We start from the raw sequence: 27,861 nt of genomic DNA, 5'->3' as shown, positions 1-27,861 counted from the left end.
TACAGCGAAACGGCAATGAAAAAAAAGTAGCAAAAAAAAAAAAAGAATAAAAAGAAAAAATAAAGAGACTGAAATAACCGTTCGTTGACACACATGGTAACATAAATCAAACTTCATTTGAATTAATGAACAGGTAATACAACGTACTGCACTTTATAGTCTAATTCACCAATGCAGTCCGCAGCTCGTGGTCGTGCGGTAGCGTTCTCGCTTCCCACGCCCGGGTTCCCGGGTTCGATTCCCGGCGGGGTAAGGGATTTTCTCTGCCTCGTGATGACTGGGTGTTGTGTGCTGTCCTTAGGTTAGTTAGGTTTAAGTAGTTCAAAGTTCTAGGGGACTGACGACCATAGATGTTAAGTCCCATAGTGCTCAGAGCCATTTTTTCATCAATGCAAAATTTATTGTTAGTGATAAAATTATTCAGCAATGGTGTTCTTCTGTTTTCTTAGAATCGCTGATAGTGCTGCGTCATCTCAGGAACGAATAAGAAGCACTGATTTGTTTAAGGATCTTTTTACTGAGTCACTTTTGGAGCAGGTGAACTCCCGTCTTATCTACTTCTCTTTCGGTCTCCTGTGGCTCTTGCCAGCAGGAACATCTACGGAACTCCTACCTCACTCCGTCTTATCGAGATTTCCCCCGTTTGATTTATAGAAGCTAAGTAGGTGGGTTTCTCTTGAATTCTCTCCCGCATGTTTCCCTACAGCGTTAGCGATATTCTCCTCGTCCTTAAGCCAGCAGACACCTTGAGTATCAGTGCAGCACACACTGTCTTATACATTTACTGTCACTTACTGGCAGGCGTTATGGTCGAATTTGTATTCCAAAAGATTCCCAAAGATCATTGTCACCTATAGTCCAGCTCTACGCTACAACTGGAGGAATCCCTCTGTTCACGCCTAACCTCTATTGTTATGAGGGTTCTAGGCCATGATCATACAAATAAAGGACTTCAGAAGAACCGCGCAGTCGATTAGGCATTAGGTTTTCGATCTGTAGGAGAAGGGATAGAATACCGTCTCTCCGTCGAGATTAAAGTTTTCCAAGGGTTCTCGTTCAACGCCATCAGCAATATCCCCGAAGACTCGACAGAACACGATACTGACACATTAGGATTGTGGCACTTGCTGGAAGACGTTTCTCCCTCTTAAACTAGCGATAAAGTGATCATCTCACACAGAGCCAACATTCAAACGCTATATATGTGTAAGAACACTACTGCGTAATTTACATACATTGCTTTGTATATTCCAAAAACAAAATGGGTGTTTGTTCACAATGTTACACAAAATTTCAAACTAACTATGAATTTTTTTGTCTTATGTAACACTTGGCCACTTCTCCCATGTATCAGGCTTACATGGCCAGATACTCAAAGGATAGAGGGGCAGCTGACAAATACTTTAAAAACGAAGAGGAAATCTTGTTGAAGGAGTATTCAATAATCGTAATACATTTTTATTGAACCACTTATTACACGTACGTTTTGTAGAGGTGATTGCAGGAAATAGCAAAAGTCGTTCTTCACTGAGTATACCCAAACAGAAACCTGGACCAGCTGCAGTTTTCGAATCACCTCAGCTTTATATTTTTCGCTCTACAATTTATAGAACATTTTCTGATTGAATTTTTTTACTTCACTAATAGCATTTCGAAGTCTTCACTCCATTTGCCTTTAGTAGAACTGATCTTGGGAACGTACTTAGTTGTAACCCGTAAAAAAGTATGAACTCCCTTTAGAACTATAAAGTAAACAAATTTTTGCGAGGTGGGTAACTATCCCAAACATGCGCTTGCGGTTAGCCGTGCGGCCTAACGCACTGCTTTCTGGGTCGGAAGGCGTGCCGGTACCCGGCACGAATCTGCCGGCGGATTTGTGTCGAGGTCCGGTGTGCCGGCCAGTCTGTGGATCGTTTTTAAGGCGATTTTCCATCTGCCCCGGTGAATGGTGGCTGATTCCCCTTATTCTGCCTCAGTTACATTACGTCGGCGATTGCTGCGCAATCGCTTTCATCGCGTAGGCGTACTCCGTAATTACTCTACCACGAAAATATAGGAGTTATACTCGTCTGGTGTGAGACGTTCCCGGAGGGATCAGCTGGGGGCCGAACCGCACAATAACCCTGGGTTCGGCGTGGGGCGGCGATGGGGTGAGTGCTGCTGTAGCCTGGTTCAAATGGTTCAAATGGTTCAAATGGCTCTGAGCACTATGGGACTTAACATCTGAGATCATCAGTCCCCTAGAACTTAGAACAACTTAAACCTAACTAACCTAAGGACATCACACACATCCATGCCCGAGGCAGGATTCGAACTTGCGACCGTAGCGGTCGCGCGGTTCCAGACTGTAGCGCCTAGAACCGCTCGGCCACTCCGGCCGGCTGCTGTAGCCTGTTGTGGGGTTGTGTACCATTGAGGGCTATGGCGGGGACGGAACCTCTCCGTCGTTTCTAGGTCCCCAGTTTCATACGATGCAATACAGTACAATCGCAAACATGGTACAGCCAATTCCCCATTCAGCAGATAGATGGCCACAGCGCATCATCAAACGTGGTGTATGATAACGCAAGGCAAGCAACATGACGATATGTAGAAAGACCTATAAAGCCATGAAATGTAAGTTTCCCGTACTACTCACAGTCTAACTTAGGCAAAAACAGAAAATTACTGATTTGCTAGATTTGCTACATAATATTAAGATGTATTAAATACTAAACTCATAAAAAATTCTTGGTTTTCGTTGAAATAAATGAGTCAAGGGAAGCATCAACTCGTCATCCGGGACAAAGACTAAATATCTATCGAGCGGGAACGCTGTAAAGCGTGCAGCAGGAGAACCAAAACCGTTGACCATCTCCTCCGTATGGCTGTCCATCCCTGGTTTACTCTAAGTGTAGAAAACTGTTGACGCTACTCCGGTTTAATATGTGGAGTTGTACTGAAATGATAATCATTAGCATATCGAAGCATTTAATAAACTTCGTCTCAATTTAAGGTCTGTCGAACTCCGCCTTCACAGCGCTGCAGTTTTAATGGCCAGCAAGGTATTCTGTCGAGATTTTTCTCTTTAATCGTCATTTAGGTCTGCAGCAGCCGTGGTTTGCAGGTTAAGGCACGGGAATTCAGATTTGCCTTGAACTGTTCTTTTTAATATCCACACGCGATTTTTTTTGGCTTCTGTGTCGTGAAGAAATATTTTGCGTTATTAAGGATGATGTTCAAGTTAATTGTAGCTCCAGTTCCTTGAAGACGTTGCTTATTTTGTGAAATGTTTTGTTAGTGTAAGTGAGTATGTGCTACTTAGTCGTTTTTTTTCTGGATTCGTGTTCTGGTTATGTCTTGTCATTTTGAGTCTGTGTGTGTGTGTGTGTGTGTGTGTGTGTGTGTGTGTGTGTGTGTGTGTGTGTGTGTGCGTGTGTGCGAGCTTTGGGTTCTTCTGTGTTTCTGTGTGGCGTCTCGTGTGCACGAAATGCAGAAATTTTAAAACACGATATTCACAATACCTTATAGTCCTTAAAAGTATTCGTTCGTATAACGTTCTTGTGCACTACTTAATAGCCCACAACCAACAACCAGCTGAACTAGAAAGAGATTTAAAAATTGGAAAATACGGTCTTGGCCTCCGTCAAAAACTTATCATAGAATGAAGTTTCTACGTATAGAGAAGAATGTCAGAAAAAATATTAAACACACTATATAATGGTACACCATCTATCACATTGAAAGATAAGACAGGGGGACAAAAAATTAAAAACAGTGAAAAAGTAAAAGAAAGCTGTACCAACAAACACAAACACACACACACACACACACACACACACACACACACACACACACGTGAACGTGCGTAAGTGAAGATCAAATTATGCACAACGACGAATATGAAACCTGGGGAACATCAACTGGGATCTAACACACAACAGGAACATAAACACCTTGTTTCGTGAAGGTCAAAGGAGTGTATCTTGCAAGGGTAGTTCCTCACAAAATGTTATTGTATTTGTGCGTAAATTTCCACAACAGTTCGTGACATACCATTTCCATGTTCGTATCGGTTGGCCCCTTTTCGCTATTGTAGTCGTCTCGGCTAGCTTTCGCTTACATGGGAGGGGTTTTTGTTCGGCTGAATATTATCTGCTGGGAATTCCTAATCTTCCTAAAGGTGTAGTTGGGCTGTTTGGGGGAAGAGACCAAACAGCGAGGTCATCGGTCTCATCGGATTAGGGAAGGACGGGGAAGGAAGTCGGCAGTGCCCTTTCAAAGGAACCATCCCGGCGTTCGCCTGGAGCGATTTAGGGAAATCACGGAAAACCTTAATCAGGATGGCCGGACGCTAAAGGGGTAGTGGACGAGGACGGTTAGTACCAACCCAAAGGCTCGTATTTACCGGGGCAATCTTTGGTTTCCAACACTCGCAGAGGGACTTCTATACATCCTTTCAGGGAGCTGCTCCTTAACGAAGCGCTATAATTGAGAACGGGAAGCGGCCAATGAAAATGCTTGCGGTCTAACTGACCGAAAGGCCTATATCTTAAATAATTTTTTGGGGCGGTATGGAGCTCGCGAAATCAAGGATTTGGCCAGGGGCCGCTGTGGAGGTATGGACGCATGTCGTGGTCCCTCTGCGTCTAAGGAGCCTGTTGAGCCCGAGGCTGCAGAAGGCCACTGATGTTTACGGTGTTCGATCCCACTACCGTTTAACCACAATATTTGGTTGCTAATGGCAACAGAGGGTGGGCCTGTACATATCCAATGTGTGCACAGCATGAGACTAAGGAACGTAGTAGAACAACGTAGTCGATGAGTAACATGCAACGGTGCTACGAGCGTTGATACAAAGAAGAGCAATGGCAACAATAAACAAAAGGTAAACTGTGTTATATTTATAGCAAAAGTTGCCTATGTTGACATTTCGTCACCAAAGAACTCAAGGAATTTCGCAAAGGGAGAATGAAATGGAAAATGAAACATTAGCGTTTCCGTAAGATGAGTCAGTGTAATCTGTAGTGTCGTATATGATAGACGGTTCGGACAATGTACATGGGTTGTACAGTGATGACGATGCGTGCTTAACAAGAGAAAATTGTAATGAAGCACATGTCTGGCCATGTAGTTCATCATCCTAGTCGAACGGGGAGCCAAAAATCCCATCTCTAATTACACGTCGTAATGGACAATCGTTCTTCAAGTAGCTAGTAGTAAACATAATTAAGTACACGGTAGATTATCTGTAGCTTAGTAAAAAAACATTATGAGACAGATTTCGAATAAGCCCGCAGTAGTATGGCAATTTAGGGCTCAAGAAAAACAAGGAATGTCAAGGAAGGATAAGGAGTACTTCTTACAAAAACTAGAGCTTGCGCGTTTCAAGGATGCTGGATACAACTTACGGGATGTGCATGGTAGTGACCTACTGCATTAAGCTTATCAACTTGCGAGTGACATAAATTACAGTGATTTCAAGAGAAGCTGTGAATGGTTGCATAACTTCCAACAGCGGTGCAAAATTGGAAAGCAACTTCAAACAAATCGCCAACTTGACGATGCACAGCAAACTGCGGAATGGGCCCGAAAATTCTTAGATGAGATAAACTAACTTACCACATCATTCAGTGGTGTTAAGTTCCTATGGGACCAAACTCCTGAGGTCTTCCGTCCCTAGGCTTACACACTACTTAATCTAGCTTAAACTAACTAATGATAAGCAAACACACACACCCGTGCCGGAGGGAGGAGTCGAACCCCCGACGAGGGAAGAAGCGCGAACCATGGCAAAGGCGTCCTTGACCACGCGGCTACCGCACTCGGCCCCATCGTTCGACGATTCGAGATTTGGAGAGGAAATGCAAGAAATGAATCTTGGAATTCATAGATCCCAAAAGACTTGCATGACGATCAGCTAACATTAGTGCCTTAATGCGTTGGCATCACATTATGCCGACTGTTATAATAGATGGTAAATTGGCTGGAAAGTTATTTATTGTACTGGGAGAAGCTGCAGGTGTCTACCCCCTACGTGTCTTTCTCGTCTTCATGATACTGCAAGGGCAGAAGGGAATATTTACGTCACAGCTAGCCCGAGTGGGAAAATGGGCTTAAGAGAACTATAACTATGGCATGAGCAGTGCTTTCGGACAATAGCTGGTCAGAATAACTTCGTTTTGTTTGGTTCCTGGTCTCCGTATAAAAATCATACTCCTTTAGAGTGAACTTCAAAATGGTTCACATGGTTCTGAGCACTATGGGACTTAACATCTACGGTCATCAGTCCCCTAGAACTTAGAACTACTTAAACTTAACTAACCTATGGACAGCACACAACACCCAGTAATCCAGAGTGAACTATCCCTCCTGAAAGTAAGTGAGTTTGCAATTCATACCCCATGGAACCACTAGACAAATTCAGCTGCTGGATGTTTGTTCTTTCCGTGCCCATAAAATAAATTATCGTACCATTTGCAGCTACGCCTTAAAGGATAGCCAGTTTCACCGTAAGCCCTGCAACAGATGTGTCGCATTCGGTTGCTTGCTATCACATTCCATTAAGCTATAATCACCCCATTACGTCAACATTTTTATATATGCATCTTTTAAGTGCGAATATCTAGTTGAACGTCCTGCATGGTTACTAACGTCCAAGGAGTTCGCCTTCGATGTTGATGCTGCGAACCTTTGTGATCACTGTGGTGCGCCATTTTTCTTTCGGTATTCATGGCGCAAGTCAATTGTTTGTTTTGAACATTTCTTAAATGTCGACTATGTCCCTTACGGGAAGTGTAATACATACATCCCATAGAAGGTCGATCTCGGCAGCTCCCGGACACTCATTTTCTGTCGCCCTGCTGATGCTCATGGTCAATCACTAGCAGCTAATATTTATCCTGTCATAATTGTTAGCCGGCCTGTGTGGCCGAGCGGTTCTAGGCGCTTCAGTCTGGAACCGCGCGACCTCTTCAGTCGGAGGTTCGAACCCTGCCTCGGGCATGGATCTGTGTGATGTCCTTAGGTTAGTTAGGTTTAAGTAGTTCTAAGTTCTAGGTGACTGAAGACCTCAGATGTTAAGTCCCATAGTGCTCAGAGCCATTTGAATCATAATTGTTAACAAAACACCTTCAACTAAGTCTTACTAAAAACGAAACTTGTGACCTAGCACCCAAGGTGTTCCTTCTGAGTTTGTGTTTTACAATGGTTATCATTTTGAAAGTCTTCTGCTTGTGATTATCCGCAATCAACTAGGTTAAGTCTACGGTACGGAAAGTCTAGAAAGCACTCTAAAGTTCTTCCTCGTGCGCGGGTGTGGAATTCGTCTTAGGCATTTCGCTACAATTATCTGTGTGTGGCAGATTAGTCAGCCTTTGCTGGTCTATTAGAAACGGGCCTCGGAGCAGAGCGGGGAGCTATTAACTAGCTGAAGGCGATGATGCTTAAACGGGGTAGACATGGTCACTTGGATAGCTGTTAATAAGTAAACTTCATTTTTTCCTGTAAGTTTGAGAGTGATGTTTTTGACCGAGCTCTTCCATGATTGTTTTGGCAAGTGTTCCTGTATCATTGGTAGGGTAACTATGAACGGCGAAACGCAACAGTCTATTCCAGTACAGCGATCGGAGTTCGGGATCTTTCCTTAAGGCAGTCAGACAGGTAAGGAGCTTTCATTATTGACTTTTGATTTCTAAAGTTTAATTCTATCTTTGCGTGTCAAAGCGAGGCACGTAACACGAGGCCGCCCGTATCCGTTGTCAATTACTTTCGCCGAGAAATGTATCTCTCAATCCGTTTCACGTGCCGCACATCGCTAAGAGTATGTGGGTTCTGGCCGAGGGCACGACTGTGATTTCACATGACACCGAGGACTGGACGAAAGGAACGTTTCAAGTCGAGCATCAGATGAGGAAGATACCACGAAAATAAATGTAAATACTCATACAGTACAGTTGCGAAATATGTGCGTGCAGCAAAATTACGTTTATACACACATCGAAAAGAGTTTTGCATCATCCCGTTTCCCAGATCTCCTGAAGACAGACTTTGACTGTGGATATTGTATCACAGACACAGTCCCTTTGAATGTTCAGAGATGTCACTAAACCCGCCCAAAGATGTAAACAACCATGCATGAGCAGCGCCTATTAGACGGATGGGGTCCGACAGCCGATCAGTTCCAGTCTTTCACCGGGAAGGAGGCACACGGCTCGTGTTGTCTGTAGTTCAACCATGCCTAGACGGTCAATACCGCTGTTCGATCGCGTCCGCACTGCTACTTTCTGCAGGAACGTCTCTCAACAAGGGAAGGGTCCAGCCGTCTCGGAGTGAAACAAAACTATGTTGTTCAGACAAGGAGGATATACAGAGAAACAGGAACTGTCGATGACATGCCTCGCTCAGGCCGCCCAAGGGCTACTACTGCAGTGGATGACCGCTATCTACTGATTATGGCTAGAAGGAACACTGACAGCTAAGCCACCAAATTGAATAATGCTTTTCGTGCAGACGTAGGAGGTCGTGTTACGACTCAAGCTGTGCGCAAAAGGCTGCATGATGCGCAACTTCACTCCCGACGCCCGTGGTGATTTTCATCTTTGCAAACACGACACCATGCAGCGCGGTACAGATGGGCCCAACAACAAGCCGAATGGACAGCTTAGGTTTGGCATCACGTTCTCTTCACCGATGAGTGTCGCGTATGCCTTCAACCAGACAATCGTCGTAGACGTTTGGAGGCAACCCGGTCAGGCTGAAGGCCTTACAAACACTGTCCAGCAAGTGCAGCAAGGTGGAGGTTCTCTGCTGTTTTTGGGTGGCATTTTGTGGGGCTGACGTGCGCCGCTGGTGGTCATGGAAGGCGCCGTAACGCCTGTACGATACATGAATGCCATCCTCCGACCAATAGTGCAACCATATCGGCATATTGACGAGGCGCTCGTTTTCATGGACGACAATTCGCGCCCCCATCGTGCTCATCTTGTGAATGACTTCCTTCAGGAAGAGTGAACGCATGTTCTCCAGACATGAAATCTATCGAACATGCCTGGTATAGATTGAAAAGGGCTGTTTATGGACGACGTGACCCACCAAAGATGGATCTACGCCAAATCGCCATTAAGGAGGGGGACAATCAGGACCAACACTGCTTTGATAAACTTGTGGATAGTACGTTACGACGAATACAGTCATGTATCAATGCAAGATGTGCTACTGGGTATTAGAGGAACTGGTGTGTAGAGCAATCTGGACCGCCACCTCTTATGGTCTCGCTGTATAGTGGTACAATATACAATGTGTGGTTTTCATGAGCAAAAAAAATGGCAGAAATGATGTTTATGTTGATCTCTATTCCAATTTTCTCTACATGTTCCGGAATTCTCGAAACCGAGGTGAAGCAAAACTTCTTTTGATGTGTGTATATGAATTGAGAGTGCAACCCATAAACCTTCTAAGTGCTAAATAGGAGGTGTGTTAAAACTGTGTCACCAGAGTTTTCGTTTTAAATCGTAATGCGAAATATAGCATACATTTAACAGAAGGAAAACTGTACATAGGTGGTTGTATTTAATTAATGATACGGCATGTCACATAAGTGTAATGAACTTTTGAAGTCAAAAATACTAAACGCTGCTAAGTGTCTAATAACTTCGACTCAAAAAAAAAAAATAGAAAGGAAGAAAGATCAAGGCAGAGTCAGTACTAGTACACTATTTGAAAGAAACTCCACGTACGAATCAGTCACCATTAGTAGGACATAAGTTTTAAAAAAAACTGTCGGTATTTTCATCCAAATATGGTATCATTGTATGTAGTCTTTTTTTCCTTGCTAAGTACTCTTTGGCCTTCAATTCAGTTGAATACTACGTATCTGATGTCAGAAAACTCCACTCCATATTAACCCTTTTGCAACTTTCCAATTCTCTGAAAGTATATTTTACATTCTATGACTTCGGGTTCCTTGCTTATAAGCGTACCATCGTTACCTTCGAGATCTGCAGCTTCTTTGTTTTTACCCAGTTATTAGCAGTCAACTGAATAAGGTGAACCTTTTTCAGTTAAATCAGCGACTTAAAATTTGTTAGAATATGTAGCAGGTCTTAGAGTATGATGCAGATCTTCAGATACAAATGCCTTGCACTCATCCCCCCCCCCTTCTCGAAGCATCTATCGAATGACAAGCAGCTGTGACAGATAATAACAATTTTTTTCAGTGATGTCAGAGAATCCATGTAACACAAGATAAAAAGAGAAAGATCATAATTCTGTTTAAATAGAAATCATCAACTGGTATTTAGCACACTTCTGGGTAAACACGTGAGAAACATATCAAAATTTCTATGTTGAGATGAATAGAAGAACTAAATTAATCGCAGTGGCACATAGCCATGTATTGGGTGTACTGGTAATGTTATATAGATAGGTTGCAATGCAAAAACTAATTTATTTAAAAATGATACATAGCAGATTTTTGGATTACACTCTTCATTTGATTCGTTATTCGCCAACAAAACTCATAAAATATTTCAATGTAGATGACAAATTATACAATATCTATTACTCTAGAGATTAAGACAGTAATCAAAACAGACATCATATTATTCAGTTTCTAATTTCATCACTATACTTATCACTCAAGACATGTTCATTTTACAAAATAAAAAAATACCCGCTGATGATGATACAAGGTGCTGTGACATTCCGTCGGGGTCAGGGATTTTCTCTGCCTCGTGATGACTGCGTGTTGTGTGTTGTCCTTAGCTTAGTTAGGTTTAAGTAGTTCTAAGTTCTAGTGGACTGATGACCATAGATGTTAAGTCCCATAGTGCTCAGAGCCATTTGAACCATTTTTGCTGTGACATTAAATCGCAACAGCTGTCTGCATTATAGCTGGTCTTGTACTCCCGAAAATTTCGTCTTTTTTACAGGCATTACCTTGCATTTGTGCACATTTACACCTTTCACTGCTGAGTGCGCCTTAACAATGCGTAAATCCGTGTGCGGCCTCTCCACGCGGCAATTATTACAGCCGTGCTGGCACTATATGGCGCTAATCACCGCAGCGCCTGCTGCGCTGAATCGTTGTCATCACAGGGTCTCCTGTATTTATTCGCATCAACGAGTTCTAAAAATAAATTTGTTTGAATATTCCTTATTGTTCGAAGTTCCTAGAACTTGATAATGCTACAAAGAAGCACATACATTTCGACAGAAGGCGCAACACACACTCCCACTGTTTGCAGCAGTAACGCGAATCCTTTCGTTTTTTGTTTTTGTTGCGTATGATGTATCTCCTTACTGTTCCGTGTTGGTATATCGATGATTCAACGATGCTTGAAAAGTGCCTTTCCCGAAGCTGCAATGGATTTTCCTCGTCTGATGGACGACGTCCTGACGCTTTCCTTTCAGGGTCTTATCTCTGTAATATCTCGAATAACGCTGACATGAATTTCTGTGACTGACGTATTCTTTTCGGTATCTACCTTGTGAATAACGTGAGAATTTAGCACGCACATGTCTAAGGAACAAAAGAATTTTCAGTGTTTTGTGAACAAATTCTGTTGAATTAAGTAGTCTGTCTTACTTTTTCACTGCACCTACATGCTCAGTGCAAGCCAACACAGATTTTGGTACAAACTTTCCGATATCAGTTGGCAGTAAATATTCACATCTGATTTAACTGGAGATATGTGGCATGCCGAAAACATACATAGTCTACGTTTCTTTTGTTATGCTACTACAATACCATCAGAGTATCTGTGTGACCCAAATTCCATCTCACTTTTCGCAGTTTGTTTACAAGTTTTGGCGTACCTTTTCTGCACAAGCAATCTGTACCTACTGCATTTGTTCTTCTCTAGTTCAAGTAACTGAAGGGATATGGACCTGTGTGCCATATTTTCCACATACACCGGGGTTTTATAGCGCGTATTTACTAAGGAAACCTTGAAACATTTACGAGTAAGTCCGACGTAAGCACTTCTGCCATGCTCAGCTCCTGTCCAGGGTGATTCTCTGGTCGCGTTAAAAATATTCAGCAATGATGGAGAAGGGTGAATGTGTAATTTGAGATAAGAGATCTTGATCCGAAAACGACGGAGTCGAAAGCTATAAGCGAAAATAGTTGTGGAATCTCCGACAATGGACTTCTTCAGTTGCAAGCTCTTTGTTTTCCATATTTTGGGAGGGGAGAGGTATGAACCAAAACGAAAGAGTCCAGTAAAAATGGACTCTAAATTACATACTATGAGCTTTAGGTATTTGTTCATTTATGCTATATAAGATACAGACACATAAGATAGAAATACACACATGTATTGAACAAGTGCTCATAGCTCGTAAGGTAAGCATTTTGGAGCCCGTGTTTAGAGAACTGATTTCAATCTTCTGTTCCATACTACCCTCTCCCAAAAGAAGCAAGGCAAAGAGCTTGCAGTAGAAGAGGTCCGCTATAAGAGGAATCAGAATGATTTCCGCTTAAATCTTTCAATTCGGTTCTTTCCGAACCAGAGTCCCTTACATCTAATTAATATACTTACTCTTCTCCATCTGTCTTCAAAGTTAGTAACGACATCACGGACTACGCTGCATACGTCTTTAGCATTGGAGGTCCGACGACTGTGCACGAATATACATGGTGACTCAGATACCCTTATCGAAGTCGTTTTATGCAATCCACAATTCATTACCTGGCCATCAAAAACCACGCACGAGGTTTTCATATTCTGTCGCTCGCTACAAGTAAACTATTAGTCCTACAGAAAAAATGAAAAGTAAAATTTTGTAGGAAATTTAATGTAATTAAGTTTTATAATGGGGAAAGTTTTCGGTAGAGGCCCTAGTTTTCGAGTTATTCAAGAGAAACGTAGTTTTCGAGTCATTCAAGGAAAACATACAAAAGTGACCTTCAGACCCACGAACATTCCCTCACTCAGCTCTCACGTCGGTCGGGATTTCTAGTATTTTGTTCAGGACCCTCCCTCCTACCACGCTACAAAAATTTGCGACTGCACGAATTATTTCCCACATTCGGACTTTTTTGTTCTTTATTGACTTGGCCTTATTACGTTCTCTGCTTTCGTCAGGTCTTCCGACTACGAAACTATTGTGCTCGTAAGGAATTGAATTTGGATCGAAGTGTCAACGTAGTTAGTTTTCGTGGTTACAAAAGTCGTTTTTTTTCATTAGCCTCAAGACACAGTTAAATTAATAATGTTAACAAAGTAGCCGACTATGCTGTTGATCCAATCCTTAGAGACAAGCAAAATGCCGAATATCGGGAGTGGTTAGTGAGACCGTGTATTTTTGTACAGTGGTAGAATGGAGTGACGCAATAACCTACTAGAAATCCTGCTTGGTGATGGGTCAGTTTGGTGATGGCGGTGCATTTGAAGGTCCTGTTCAGTTTTTCTTTAGGACTAATGTTTGCGAGAAGTGACCGAGGGAATATGAAAATCTCGCGCATGGTTTTTGAAGACTTGCTATATAATTGCGGGATGCGTGAAAAAGCTTAGTTATTGACAGCTGAATCACTATACATCACTAGAAGTTAACACGTTCGCAGAGGTGCTTAGAATTGTGTTTCTCTCTATGAGGCCGTCACGCGTATTCATGATATTCCTATTTTTCGCTGAGGGGTGGCAGTCGTATTCATATGTTCTTCGCTACTGTTTTAACATACAACCCTTTTATTTTAAAGCCCATTGTTTTAAAAAAAATGTCAGATCATGCACAATAATTTTACAGTAAGTTAGTGACGGATCATGTGATATCTCATTTGTTCAGAAACCTCTCTCGTTGAAAGATCACACTAAATTTTATTCACAGCTTATCGTTGGGAGTGGCTAATCGGTATTTTTTTTCTGAGCCGTCGGTCTTCTGACTGGTTTGATGCGGCCCGCCACGAATTACTCTAATGAACCAACCTTGCGACCTACATTCTCAGTTATTGGCTAGATAATTCGAATCTCTGTCTTCCTCTATACTTTTATCCTACACAGCTTCATCTAGTGCTACGGAAGTAATTCCTTGATATCTTATCTCCTATCATCCAGTCCTTTCTTCTTGTCAGTATTTTCCATATTTTCCTTTCCTCGCCGGTTCTGCTGAGAACTTCCTCATTTCGTGTTTTATGAGTACACCTAATTTTCAACATTCTTCTATAGCACCACGTCTCAGATGCTTCGAATCTCTTCTGTTCCGATTTTCCCGCAGTTCATGTTTCACTATCAGACAACCCTGTGCGCCAAATGCACAATCTTTGAAATTTCTTCCTCAAATTAAAAGCTATGTTTGATTCTAGTGAGATTCTATTGGCTACGAATGCGCTTTTTGCCAGTGCTAGTTTGCTTTTTATGTCCTCCTTGCTCCGTCCATCATGCCTAGGTAGCAGAATTCCTTTAATGCATATGCTTCGTGATAAAAAATCCAGATGATAAGTTTCTCGCAATTCTCATTTCTGCTTCTTCTCATTACTTTGATCTTTCTTCCACCTAGTCCCCATCCATATTCTGTACATTGGCTTCAGCACATCCTCTAACTGTTCTTCACTTTCACTGAGCACAGCAATGTCATCAGCGAATCTGATCATTGATATTCTTCCACCCTGAATTTTAATACCGGTCTTCAACCTTTCTTTTATGTCCGTCATTGCTTCTTCGATATACGAACAATAGAGGCAAGAGACTACATCGCTATCTTTAACCCTGTTTAATCCGTATACAACATACCCTAGTGTATTGCTGCTGACATCTGTGGAACACCCCAGCGTGAACGTGTTACAGAGTGAAAGAGTGCTGCTATACGCTTGAAAATTACGTGGGAATTTGGCCAAAATCTTCCTGCGTTTCCTTACAATCGTCCAGCGACGATACCTTCAAGTGGACAATAGCAATGCTAGCGAAACATCTGGTAGTACAGCTTATCCGATATGACTCTTCGTTCTCAAGACGATCCTCATTGTATGTCACTGTGTGATTGCTCGGGGACTTGCCTATGGAAAGTGATATCACTCGCATGTGTTTCTCGAGTGATCTTGTAATAGTGGGCTGCTAATACGGAAGGCACGCCCCATGCTGCGTACTTGATGCTAGGACTGCCGGCGTGCTATGCGGGTAGCCTGCGGTAGGCCTGCAGGACCCGGCTGGGCGGTTATCGGAGGAGTTCGATCGCATCTGGCGGAGCAGCACCAACGGCGGCTACGGCTGCCAAGCGGCCAGCGGCCACCGGCGGGCTGCAAGCTGCAGGCTCTTCCCCCGGGAGCTCATTAGAGCGGCGGCTGCTGCCCAGCTTCCCTAAGAGGCCACGTCGGCACACGTGCGGCGCCGGGCACGTACTTGCGTCAGTAGCACTAATGCTCCAACGGCGCATCCCCAGTACTCAGCTTTGAAGCAAGCGTATAGGTACATCGGCTGCTACTCAGAAGCTGCAGGAAGGTACTGAGGAGAGCGCAACTAAATATAACATTCCTGTCTCGCCAGGGCTTTCAAGGCTACGGCAGCTGGCAGTTTTTGCGGAGTTTACGCAGCCTCCACAGCTGTGAGGTACAGGAGGTAGACACGAATATGGAAATCCATACAAACAACACATTATTATTCCTAATACGATGTGGGAAACCAGCTAGCCTTCAAAACAGCTTCCAGTTGACTATGGTTTTCAAGGGAATGTTATACAAATCTAGCTAATGTTCTTGCCGCACTGGTAACATCAGTTACCGTGAGAACATCGAAGATAAGCGCTGACAGATTTGGTTAGCACCTGGAAGTGTGGCCGTCCACGTCTGCCGAGTGCTGCTGGCAAACGGGCTGCACTCAGCCATTATGAGATCAACTGAGAGTCCACTTGATAAGAAGTAGCGACTCTGCTCACCAAAACTGACAAAGGCCGGGAAAGCGGTGTGCTGACCACATGCTCCTCCATATTCGCATCCTGTGACACGCATCGGCTCAGGTTGACACAGAGGTCATTCGTTACCCGTGGGTCTTCCAAGGCCTCTTTGGATGTAGAGTTATATCATTTATCCCGCAGAATTGTACCAAGTTCAAATAACAATGATGGAAGTGGATATCGAGCATGCACCCATCTATCCAAAGTAGACCACAAAGGCACAATAATAACGAAATCTGATAACTGTGGTGGTTAGAGGGGATGCGACAGTTTATTCTTGTGCTCACAAAAGGAGTCTAAGACGATGCAAACTGGGTCAACAGCGGCTCTCTCGTCTTGCAGCACAGCATCAGATGTAGGGAACAAACATTGTACCATGGGATAGAACTCATTTGCCAGAAAAGTCACACAATTCTTGGCAGTACTGCAACCTTACGCAGTATCATGGGGTCCATGGCATCTCACAATTCTGCCCAAATCATTACAGAAATCCCGCCGCAATTCATTCTTTGGACGTAAGTTCCACCAGAAGATGAAAACTGTCTGAAGCACGACACATCCGACTGAATGATTTCCATTCATTGCTCCATTACTTTTGTTTTATTTATTTGGCATCACGTTTTATTTTACTGGCCTTTCCATCACCGATGAATTCTTTTTGTAATCTAGCTCGCTCTGAAATTCTCTGGTTACGGACTCCATTCGTGTTGTTTTGGTGTTAACAAATGGTTCAAATAGCTCTGAGCACTATGGGACTTAACATCTGTGGTCATCAGTCGCCTAGAACTTAGAACTAATTAAACCTAACTAACCTAACCTGCCCGAGTCAGGATTCGAACCTGCGACCCTAGCGGTCGCTCGGCTCCACTGTAGCGCCTAGAACCACACGGCCACTCCGGCCGGCTGGTGTTAACATAACTCGCTTGCACGACATGTAGTTCTGCAGTTACTTTTGTATTTTTTCGTCACAGTCTTCTTCAGTGACCGTCTGTCATGACCATTCAACAAGCGATTTCGTTAGTGTTAGTGTTAGTGTTATGACTTAGAGGGTAATGTTTTACGACTTGTCAGTACGTGCTATAAACCTTCGATATGGTACCTCTTGAAACACCATATACTTTGGCTACCCGTCTTAGGAAGGCACCCACCATACAAGCCCCAAAATTTTTTCCCACATTCGAATGCTCTGAGCTCCAAAATAATGCATCTCAACTACACAGATCACTTTTCGTGTACCACTGAGACCTGCATCGCATTCAGGACATTTTGCAGGTACCATTCGTACTCGAATACAAGTAAAAGCTCGCATGGAGTTGATGGCATCTCCAACAAAGTAATGAAAGCTTGTTCTCAACAGATAACTCTAAGTCACATACGTGATAGCTCACCGTAACAGAGCTTTCTTCCTTAAAGATTGCAATATGCCATTGTTAAACCAGTGGATCAAAGGGAGGATAGTCAGATGGCAACAATTAGCGTCCAGTCTCACTTCTAACAGTATTATCCAAATTTCTTGAAAAGTAATGTATTCAAGAATAGCGTCGTATATCTACAAAATAAATTACTGACAAAACGCCTTATTTTCAGAAAGGCTTTCCAAGGTACATTAACGACCTGACACTTCATATTCACGAAGATGTGAAGCTGGTTTTTTAGCTGATGGTGCAAGTATTTAATCACACCCAACAAACATGAATTAGCCGAGGAAATTGTAAATAATGTTTTCCAGGAAATTATTAAATGGTCCTCTGCAAATGGACTCTCATTAAAAATTGACTAGACACCGAATATACAGTTCTGTACAATAAATGACTAAATACTTTTATTAAATACAGAGTCCGGCCAGAAGTTTGTAGAAAAGGCAGAATATTCCAAATATTTTTGGAGTGTGCACTGCTGAGAGATTGAATTGAAATAAAGACATTGATAATCTGCTGAAACATTTGAGTTCAGCTGCTTTGCTATGCGGTCTTTGCAAAGTCTGGCGCTAAACATATAAGTAAATTAGTTTACTATGCCTATTTCATTCACTTCTTTCGTATGGCATCATATTTTGGGGCAATTCATCAATAAGGAAGAAAATATTGAATGGAAAAAAGCGTGTAATTAGAATAATGGTTGGAGCCCAGCCAAGATCCTCTTGTACACATTTGAGGAACTGAGCATAATCACAGTAGCTTCGCAATAGATATTCACTTACGAAATTTCTCATTAATAACCCATTCGAATTCAAAAGTAACAGCAACCTATACAGCTACAAAACTGGGAGGAAGGCTGATCTTCACTACTTTGTGTTACATCTAACTTTAAAACATAAAGGGATGAATTACACTGCTACAAAAATCTTCGGTCACTTACCAAACAGCATCAAAAGTGTGATAGACAGCCAACCAACATTTAAAAGCAAATTAAACGAATTTCTCAATGACAACTCTTACTCAATATATGAATTCGTAGATGTAAATTAGTAATCTTATATCTAAGAGAAAAGAAAACTTGAATTATGGCATTTAAAGGAACCATTTGTAAGACTGGAATGTTCCACGTCATTACAATGTGTCGTACTCATGACCTATGGAACCAGTACTGACCTAATCACTGATCATTGTTCCCCGAACAAAGCGCAGCCTTCCAACACCTTGCTATGGCATTGCACCGCACAGTATTACCGGCACAGCACTCTTCTCAGCTCTTGTAAGGCAGTCAGGATCCATCCTTTCATTGGGTTCACACCTGACGAGCTGTGGGCTGTCCCTCATCATGGAAAATCGGCTTTCACGTAAAAATACCACAGTTCCCCACTTCTCTTTAGACCGGTTTACGTGCACTCTGACCCATGAAATTCTCGTTTTCCTCACTACAGCAGTTATAAATGGCTTCTTCTTAGCAACCATAGCCTTTATTCCCAATGCAAAAAGTGTTTCCCTAACAACTGATGAGCTGGAATCAGCTCTCGTTGTCTCTTTCCAGGCTTTTTCCAGTTCAGCTGAAGTAGTACTCCAGTTTTTTTCCGGCTTAGTCGATGAAGTATTCTGCTCTCCCGGCGCGAAGAAATGCGTGGCCGCCCTCCTCGTGGTAAATATTCTGTACTGCTTTGGCCATCAGCTTCTGCAGATTTCTACTCACACCTGACCTGGGAGACTTTAACTTCTTCGCAATTTTAAGTGTTGTTTAGGTCTTCGTTGTGTAAAACCTCGATGTACTTTTTGCTTCTAGTCCTTAATTTACGCGTCTTTACCATGATGGTAAATGTACGCACGCACTGTAGGAAGAAAAAAATTCTGCAATACTTTTAGACCAGAACCAAGGAACGCCAAACCTCAGCTAAGACAGAGCACTTTCTGAGGCAATAAGCGGCACTATGAGATCACATTTTCTCTATGTCTTGTCGCAAGGCACACAACCCCTCCCCATCACCCCCTCCCATACACACACCCCAAGAAAAATACATTTACATTTCTCCTTGAAGATGTGTAACTAACAAAAGCACATCACTGAGTTAATGTACATGCACTGCTCTAGAAAAGTAGTACACGTCTTTGACTTCTGTCATAATACCAGATAGCTTTCTCCACAGGGTTCATTGCATATTACTGATGTAAAGTAGAGCTTACATAACTTGGTACTGGTTGTGGTGCATGTACACGCTAATCGGAAGAAAATTATATCCATGGGAGGAAGTAGACGACAGCTGAGGCAAGTTAGACATGGTGGACTACACTCTTGCTGATTCTTTGCACGACAGCAGCTCCAGTCCAGACGGAGAACATAATTCACTTGCGTTGCAGCAACACGAGTGCTTATTGGATTGTTCAGTTTATCAGAATCGGCGTTCGTCGCGAAAGGTCCCATAAATACTGGCAAGGTAAGCACGGAGCCGACACAAATCAGCGGTCTCTAGGTGTGCTCACTTCGCCAGCCACGCGGGGCCGGGATGCTGCGCAGCTGAAATACTGCGCCACTGCGCCGGAGGACTTGTTTGTGCAAAGAGAGAGTGGCGCCGGAGGTTGGGGTGCGGAGGCGGAAGGAAGGCAGAGCTCCGCTCCGTTTTCCGGTCCAGGTTTACGGACTAAACAGGGCGCGCAGCTCTCGCGGCTGCACACATATTTGGCCGGCTGCGTTTGCCGCGGAGACTGGCGGTGTTAATGGCGCGCGCCACAATCAACAGCTCGCCATATGCCGTCACGGCGGACATATACTCGCGGGGAAATGAGCTTCTGTCGGCCCGAACAGTTTACGCTGAAGCTTTGCAGCACACAGTACAAACAGGCGTCGTCTCTGCGCAACGAATACTTTGACGAACTAATAGAGCGTGTTAAAACGTGGCCGCTGCTCGTTTCGTACTGTTTTCGCTCAATACTGTCTACCGGCAATTTCGTTGTATGGGTACCAATAGTATATTTTATTATCTAATTTCACGATGTGATTTTATCCACAAACTGTGATTTTTGTTTCAGTACTCTTACTACACTCCTGGAAATTGAAATAAGAACACCGTGAATTCATTGTCCCAGGAAGGGGAAACTTTATTGACACATTCCTGGGGTCAGATACATCACATGATCACACTGACAGAACCACAGGCACATAGACACAGGCAACAGAGCATGCACAATGTCGGCACTAGTACAGTGTATATCCACCTTTCGCAGCAATGCAGGCTGCTATTCTCCCATGGAGACGATCGTAGAGATGCTGGATGTAGTCCTGTGGAACTGCTTGCCATGCCATGTCCACCTGGCGCCTCAGTTGGACCAGAGTTCGTGCTGGAAGTGCAGACCGCGTGAGACGACGCTTCATCCAGTCCCAAACATGCTCAATGGGGGACAGATCCGGAGATCTTGCTGGCCAGGGTAGTTGACTTACACCTTCTAGAGCACGTTGGGTGGCACGGGATACATGCGGACGTGCGTTGTCCTGTTGGAACAGCATGTTCCCTTGCCGGTCTAGGAATGGTAGAACGATGGGTTCGATGACGGTTTGGATGTACCGTGCACTATTCAGTGTCCCCTCGACGATCACCAGTGGTGTACAGCCAGTGTAGGAGATCACTCCCCACACCATGATGCCGGGTGTTGGCCCTGTGTGCCTCGGTCGTATGCAGTCCTGATTGTGGCGCTCACCTGCACGGCGCCAAACACGCATACGACCATCGTTGGCACCAAGGCAGAAGCGACTCTCATCGCTGAAGACGACACGTCTCCATTCGTCCCTCTATTCACGCCTGTCGCGACACCACTGGAGGCGGGCTGCACGATGTTGGGGCGTGAGCGGAAGACGGCCTAACGGTGTGCGGGACCGTAGCCCAGCTTCATGGAGACGGTTGCGAATGGTCCTCGCCGATACCCCAGGAGCAACAGTGTCCTCAATTTGCTGGGAAGTGGCGGTGCGGTCCCCTACGGCACTGCGTAGGATCCTACGGTCTTGGCGTGCATCCGTGCGTCGCTGCGGTCCGGTCCCAGGTCGACGGGCACGTGCACCTTCCACCGACCACTGGCGACAACATCGATGTACTGTGGAGACCTCACGCCCCACGTGTTGAGCAATTCGGCGGTACGTCCACCCGGCCTCCCGCATGCCCACTATACGCCCTCGCTCAAAGTCCGTCAACTGCACATACGGTTCACGTCCACGCTGTCGCGGCATGCTACCAGTGTTAAAGACTGCGATGGAGCTCCGTATGCCACGGCAAACTGGCTGACACTGACGGCGGCGGTGCACAAATGCTGCGCAGCTAGCGCCATTCGACGGCCAACACCGCGGTTCCTGGTATGTAAGCTGTGCCGTGCGTGTGATCATTGCTTGTACAGCCCTCTCGCAGTGTCCGGAGCAAGTATGGTGGGTCTGACATACCGGTGACAATGTGTTCTTTTTTCCATTTCCAGGAGTGTATACTTCACTAATACGCTGTGTATGTTTTCCTCTACAGTTCATGAAGGTGAAGCTTTCTCGCGTAGAAACTTGTAGCATGTTTTGAATAAACAATACCGCTGATGGTTTCAATTTTCATTATTAGATACATAATGTCCGGCTTCTTTCCCACCATCCTCGATGAATTACCAGTGACTTAACACTTATTATGGCTTAACCATAGTTTCCACTATATTTTGGTGAACCAGTGCACCCACTTTGTCTTCAACGGTAACGCTACAATCTGAATAACACAGTAGGAATACTCTTTCTCAACAAAGCAATACCGCCTCTAAGCCGTTACATCACACAGTCATCCTCTCATCATTTTTAGTAATAGGAAACCGACATTACAACGATCTTTCTCGTTAATCAGAGAAATTAACTCAGTTCATCTTCAAGAGACAATAGTTCCCCTATTACAGTAGCAACCTCTTCCACATACTGTTTTCTTTTCTTTCATTCCCCCCCCCCCCCCCCCACACACACACACCAGGGGGCTCGCCAGTCTTTGGCGGATTCGTGCTTGACTCCCACGGGGCCCCAGTCTTTGCAGCATTTTTTCCCTTCCGTGATGAATGTCTGTCCTCTTGCTCTTCTTTTTCCTCTCTGTTGGAAACATGTCCAGGGTATTATTGGAATGTTCTGAATTCTGTTGCTGACGTGCGAACAGGTACACCTTTGTTTTTCGCTCCGTTTTCCTTTCTTCGTTTCCCTTCTCCTCTCGTTCCTCCGCTTCGGCGTTTAAGGATCCTTTTTTTTTTATTCTTCCCCTCTGTGTGCTCCTAAAGGCCGATCCACGCATCTGATGCGTAACAGGTGACTGGGTAGCGCGTAATTCCCAGGCCCAGGTGGACAGGTAGGGTTCACACGTACCCCCTGGTAGAGGCCAGGCCCAGGAAGGGGTGATAGCCTGAGATGGCCATAACATCAGCACTTGATAATGGCCTAAGGTCGAAATTGCAATAGCGTAATAAAAACTTACAACAGTCACTGGCGTAAAGATGATGTCCCTCTGTCAGGTGATCGGGAGATGTGACCTGAGGTGTGAACAACCACCTAAGGCGGATGCGCCCCCTTGTGAAGGGGGCCCCCGGTTGGAAGGAGCGCGCCAACAGAGATGCTGGCAACCATGGGGGATTTCCACGCTATGAGTCAATCATCTTCACACTCAACGTCTACAAAACGTAAACGTAATGACGCTATTGATTCGAAGACCCTTCCCGCTGTCCCACGGTTCCTTGCAATCTAACGTGCTAAAGTCGATCTTGCTCGGCGTATTCCAAAGATGAATTCTTCTCGGGTTGTCAGCCGAGTTGTGACGTCGTCTTGTCGCAACGTTTCCATGAGTTTCGTACCCTACATCTTCTGGCGCCAGAACATGATGGGTACGAAACTCATCGAAAAGTTGCGACAAGACGACGCCAACACTGGGCTGATAACCCGAGAAGAATTCAACATTCAGAAAGGTGTTGAATGCAGTTGCTGGCCCTGTGAAATCCCGCTATCGTTTACGGAATGGTACTTTCAGTTTTTCAGACGGCTTCTGATTCTCAAACACAACAACTGCTTGCTGCCTCGCTTTTCCACGGCTACCGTGTTCGTGTCGAGGCCCACAGAACTTACACCAGGCTGCTTGACTATCTAGCCTAGGCCGAAATACAATCTTATTTCACTGATCAGAGTGTCATTTCCGTCCATCGTGTAAAAAAAAAAATGTGGATTCCTCCTTAGTACCCACCCACACTCTTTTCCTTACGTTTGATAGGGTCGTGCTGCCGTTCAAGCTCAAAGCAGGCTATGAAATTATCACAGTTTGGCCGTAAATTACAAACCCAATACGCTGCTACCAGTGTCATCGTTTTAACCACACTAGAACATCTTGTCAACACCCAACCAAATATGTAACCTGTGACAGGGGTGCACACGAGGGCGATTGTCCGCCACCTTCTCCCCGCTGTATCATGTGCTATGGCGGCCATTCTGCTTCCTCTCTGGATTGTCCCGTGTATGTACTATCCAGATAGATGAGCGGGCTGTCCAACAGATTCGGGTAAAAGAAAAAGTGCCTTACCCAGTAGCTCGCAAGCTACTGGCTAGTCGCAAACCCTGTTTTCTGCCGTCTGGCACCAACAGTTCTGTTGTTGTTATCTCTCGCTGCACGAAGGACATGGCCACGCAGACATGCGTCCCATACTCGGCTCTGAGGTTGTGAAATCGCCCAGTGTCAAGGTAGCATCGTCATCCTCCCGTTGCGCTGTGCAACAAACAGTAAAACGCTCGCCTCAAGGGGCGATGTCACTGACTACACAACCAGTAGGCAGAAAAGGACAGAAGGAGTACTCCCGTGAAGACTTCCTCCGTCCCTCCAGCCAAACAACATCCGAGCCTTCCTCTAACCGGAAAGACTCGAAGTCCGCTAAGGGCAAACGATCTTCACCTTCGCCAACTCGGAGATCGTGTTCGACGTTCTCGCCACTTGGTACCTTGACCCGGCTGGCCTGTCTCGCCGGTGCACACTACAAACCACTTTTCAGCGTTGGACTCCACACACCGACTACACAAGGAAGCCGATGCTTGTGTGGACGCCATGGAGCAGGATCGTCCTGCTCCTGTGCCCTATAGTAGCGACTCTACACCGGCTGTCACTTGGCGGCCGCCGAGTTGGCATCCCTCCATCTCTTCCTCTTTATGACTGTCCTCCAATGGAACTTTCGCGGTCTTTGGTCCCACAAAGTGGATTTACAGCTGCTTTTAGCATCGCAGCATCCCTCTGTACTCTGCCTACAGGAAACGAAATTGCGCCCCTAAGACCGCTTTGAGCTTTCACATTACTTACCAATTCGTTTTGACTTTCCCCATGAGGTCGGCATTCCATCTCATGGGGGCGTCATGCTGCTCATATAAGATGACCATCATAGTCAACCCACCTCCCTGGCTACCCATCTTCTAGCTGTTGCAGTTCGTCTGTTCCTTCCCTGCCTGACTTTCTCCCTCTGTGCCATTTATGTACCTCTGTCAATCTATGTCACCAGGACAGACTTCCTTCAGATTATTTTGCAGCTACCTCCCGCATTTTTGCTACTCGGTGACTAATGCGCATCATCCACTTTGGGGTTCTCCCAGGACCTATCAGAGAGGTGCCTTCTTGGCTGACCTTCTTAATCAACTTAACCTCTTCTTCCTTAACACTGCAGCACCCACTTTCCTTTCCGAATCTTCGCACACCTATTCTCATTTGGATCTATCCTTTTGCACTGCCAGCTTACACATCGTCTTGAGTGGTCCGTTCTTTCTGGCATCTACTCGAGCGACCATTTCCCGCATACTCTATGTTTGCTGACAACTACCCCACCCGCATGCACGCCCAAATGTCAGCATACTAAGGCTTACTGACAGCTTTACTCCTCCCTGGCGACCTACGCAGAACAAGATTTCCTCAGTTGTGATGACCAGGTGGGCTATCTCACCAAGGTTATCCTTATTACAGCAGAACGCTCCATTCTTCGCACTTCCTCTTTACAATGTCGTGTTCCAGTCCCTTCGTGGACTGAGGAATGCCGCAATGCAATTCGCTCACGGAGACGTGCTCTCCGCGTTTTTAACCATCATCCTTCGATGACAAACTACATTCATTGTAAACAGAAGCGTGCAAAGTGTCGTCGCGTCCGTCGGGACAGCAAACGAGCTAGCTATCCTTCATTCACTAGCTCTTTTAACAGCTCCACGCCATGCTGTCGTGTGGGCCAACCTCCGATGGCCCTCTGGGACCAAGATCCAGTCACCAATTTCCGGCTTGACAGTAGCAGACGATGTTATCATGGACCCTTTTGCTATCTCCAACACCTTGGGCCACCATTTTACGGGAATTCTGAGCGCTTCCCACTATCACCCTGCCTTTCTCCGTCGGAAACGAGTGGAGGAGGCTCAGGCGATGCCCTTCTCTTCTCCGAATCATGAGTGCTACAATGTCGCATTTACTATGAGGGAGCACGATCACGATCTCAGCTGATCCCGACCCTCCGTACAAGGGCCAGATGTCATCAACATTCTGATGTGGCAGCACCTTTCTCTTGCGGGCAAGCACTTTCTGCTTAAAACTGACAACTGCATCTGAGCAGAGGGTACATTTCCCAGACGCTCGCGTGAAGCCACCGTCGTACCCATACCTAAGCCCGACAAGGACAAAAACCTTCCTTCTAGCTAATGCCCCATCTCTCTTACCAGTTGCGTTTGTAAGGTGATGGAACGTATGATTCATGCCCAGCTGGTATGGTGGCTCGAGTCATCATCGAAATACATTAAACGTGGTTGTATAATTCAGGAGTCACAGCTCTCGTTTTTATGTTGTGAGGCCTCCATTCTATAACCAGATTCGATTTATTTTGACGATGACTTCGTTTAAAGTAATCTGATTATACACAGCACTGTGGTACTTCAAAATTGCCAAAGACCGAAATTATGTTTGTACATTAAAATAAACTAGCTATACAGTCAAATGGCAGAACTTCCATTATAAAATAATAATAAACTGCAGCTACTGGTGATAAGACGTTCAAACATGTGTAAAGAACTAACGTCTTGATTGTCAGTATAACAGGAAGAGTAGGTATCAGAAGAGAATTGACGAAAAACATTTTCCCGATAGGAGAAATACGATGATTCAAAGACTGACATTAAACTGAATAATTTCCTTGAATTGCGCATTTCAAATAGATTATATGATAAAGAAAATATTGACTATGCAAAAATCGATCTATATCCTCATCGACGTAGCTTGGCATGCGTCAGACTTACAGTTTCAATCTCCAAGTACGTTTTCTCTGCCGTTTTATGTATTTATTGCTGTTTCATGTAGAAATATGAAAGTAACTCTTTTTAGCGCGTCTTTTAATACACAAGCGGGATGGCATTATGTCACAATCTCTTATTATCCTACTACAATCACTAAATCATTTGTTACTAAGAAAATGTTTAATCGAAAACGTTTGTGGCATAAAATGTAATGAAATAGGTTCTAGTGACCATCAGCCAATGAAAGGGAACTAAATCCCGTCTGCGTGCTAGAATTTCCATACTTCGCTTTCCTATGTTATATCATATTAGCATAATACATCAATACAACGTACAACGCTCCTGGAGCTGTAAACGTGGCGCGGCTGATCTGTTGGAACTGCTGCGTGGCTTGCGCGGTTGGAACACTCTCCAATCAGCTCACCGCCCCTGTTAACTACTACCGAAGGACTAATATGTTCCAAACCCAAGTTACACTCTGTCCAGGCGAACCTATTAATGATTTACCGCTGCGACACGGAACGACTGTGATAAAACGTTCCGAAGTAACAGAGAAGTTGCAAGCATGTAACAACCAACCCAGGCAGTCCTTTTAATGAGTCACGGTTGCTGTGCGTATCGCGGGAGTTGTGATGATACAGTGTTTGGAGAGGTGTACCATCGATTTGTTCCCGCCAGGTGAAACATGGAATGTAAGTAGCTGTAGTTTGTTACACTGTTTAGATATGGTAAAATGAAATTTTATATTTCGTTGTTACAACTGTAATACTGGAAGAAATATATGTTTATTTCTGTTTCTTGATACGAGCGGGGGTGTGGGAGAGCGGAAGGAAATGTCTTCCCGTCGCACCATAGAGTTACCGGCCATAAGAAACGCGACAACGTTCCAAAGAAGACGTCCCGAAGAGACTCGCCAACCTTGCCGTAATACTGGAAAACAAAGAAAAACGTTACAAACTGAAAAAGATTTTGTATGGAATAGATACTGCAAAGATCGAGGGAGTTCATGTTCAGCTTTAGTCACGAATGAGTGCAAACTTACTCATCCACGTTGTTAATGTTTGATACGTGGCTATTTATAACTGTATGATTTCACTGTGTACAAGTGGATAAAAAGTAATTAATTTTGAAGTTTTCTGTCGAAAAATTTACATGAAGATAATTGTTACGAACTGAGTCTATGTGAGTGGAAGTCGATTTTTTAAAGATGAAGTGAGCTTAATGAAACGGGAGATTAAATTATACGGGATACTGCTATCTTTGAAATATTGAATGCACGGACGTGATATT

General features: G+C 44.4%; 1 protein-coding gene across 1 annotated transcript in view; it reads right to left on the bottom strand.

Moving 5' to 3' along the window:
• Window positions 1-27,861, bottom strand: part of LOC126417100 (uncharacterized) — a 905,013-nt gene that overhangs the window by 398,350 nt on the left and 478,802 nt on the right. The window lies entirely within an intron of this gene.

The sequence above is a fragment of the Schistocerca serialis genome, chromosome 8, assembly GCF_023864345.2.
Source record: "Schistocerca serialis cubense isolate TAMUIC-IGC-003099 chromosome 8, iqSchSeri2.2, whole genome shotgun sequence".
NCBI lineage: Eukaryota > Metazoa > Arthropoda > Insecta > Orthoptera > Acrididae > Schistocerca > Schistocerca serialis.
Note: the sequence above shows the minus strand (reverse complement) of the source record. Positions and strands in the feature narration are given on the sequence as shown.